The 1790-nt window shown below is 36.2% G+C and overlaps 1 pseudogene; it reads right to left on the bottom strand.

Annotated features, from left to right (window-relative positions):
- Positions 1-204: 204 nt before the first annotated feature.
- LOC133773458 (small ribosomal subunit protein eS4, X isoform-like) lies at positions 205-1100 on the bottom strand (annotated as a pseudogene).
- Positions 1101-1790: the final 690 nt, after the last annotated feature.

Below are 1790 nucleotides of genomic sequence, written 5' to 3'. Positions count from 1 at the left end.
TACTCGCTATGTCACAGTTCCGGCCCCAAGATCTTTTTTTTGATATATTGTCCCACCACATGGCTTATCTTGGTGAACAACTTATTTCAGATAGTGTTCTATAATTGTCTTTTATTTCTTTTTATGTTGGTGGTGTCTTTATGATCCTTTTTTTAATGCTGTATTGTCTTTAATTAAGTTCCAACATGTCACCTAGAGATGATTTCATCCATTGCTCTGTGTGACAGCCAGTCTCTTGTCTCTCTTCTGCAATGGTGAAGCAGATTCCCTTTCCTAGAGGAAGAGAAATTCATTGTTTGTTGACTTTGCCAATAGTGAAAACAGTAGAGTAGCAGGCAGCAAAGCTATTGCCATTGGCATCTTCTACATAAACCACATCAAGAGAGCCAAGATGTCTCTCTCTGTTGGTGATCACATCTATTCTTCCCAGGTTATCACCTCTAGTCACCATGCACAGGGTACCAGTGTCAAGTTTGATAGAATCAATAATCTCGCCAATCTCCCAATCAGTCTTAATGGTATCATTCATCTTGAATGAGATCAGGGTAGCAAATAGTATGGACATCATGGATCCTCAAGATCCCCCAATGCCCAGATGAGAGATTCCTTTTGGGCTCACAAAGATCTTTCTCACTATGCACAGCTTGTACTTGGCCTCCTCAGGTATAACATGACCTCGGTGAGTCAGTGCTATGGTTCTCTGGTTTTTTGTTGGTTTGTTTCTTCAGAAAATATCAATTGATCAATTGATTGGTTTAAAAGGCAGAGTGACAGAGATAGAGTGAGAGAGACAGAGATCTTCCATATTACTGGTTCACCCCTAAGATGCCCACAACAGTCATGGCTGGGCTAGGCCAAAGCCAAGAACCAGGAACTCCATCCAAGTCTTCCATGTGGCTGGCGGAAATCCAAGCACTTGGACCATCATCTGCTGCTTCTTAAATGCATTAGCAGAAAGCTGCATCAGAAACAATCTTGGAACTAGATCCTAGGCATTCCATTATGGGATGTGTGTATCACAAACAGTAGCTTACCCCACTATACCTCGCATTTTCTTTTTGAAAGTAAGTAACTTTCTGATAGTGGTGTAAAATCTCCATTCTGGATTATAGACTATCTACTTCTCCCACTGAGTTCTCAGATTTTGCTCCAAATATTTTGAAACTCTGTTATTAGAGTTATTGGCATTTATAATTGTTGCCTGTTAACTGCTATAAATAACTTTTTCACTGTGAATATCTCTTTTCTTTAGTAGTATTCTACTTTGGTTGGGTTGCATTTTCTTCTTTTGTATTAACCAAAACTTTTTGAAAATTCCATTTCAATGTCCTTATTGCCTTTCTAATTACACCTTTCTACATTTTTTCCATGATTGCTTAAGAAATCACAATCTGCATTGTAAACTTAATCCAATTTACTCAGAATTAATTATATTGACACTCCAACATTATAATTCCATTTATCTTCTTTTGAGCTATCATTTTCTAATATAGTACTTAACTCATCAATAAGTTGTTTTATTTGTTTGTTTTAAACAAACATTTCTCTTACAAAGATTTTAAAGGAAATTCACCATTTTAATTACTTTGAATGCAATTTTCCTGACAGTGAATTTTCTGTTCAACTTAAAATGATTTAATTGCATCTTTATGTTTTTAGGAAAGCTTCACTAAACATAGAATTCATTATTGATAGCTTCCTTTGTTCTTGGCACAACTTACATTTTCTCATTCCACTATCATCTATCATTCATAATTTCTTGGAAAAAGTTAGAAGCAACGCCAAGCATT

Source organism: Lepus europaeus, chromosome 14 (assembly GCF_033115175.1).
Source record: "Lepus europaeus isolate LE1 chromosome 14, mLepTim1.pri, whole genome shotgun sequence".
Lineage (NCBI taxonomy): Eukaryota > Metazoa > Chordata > Mammalia > Lagomorpha > Leporidae > Lepus > Lepus europaeus.
The sequence above is the reverse complement of the archived record's forward strand: the minus strand, read 5'-3'. Positions and strand labels throughout refer to the sequence as shown.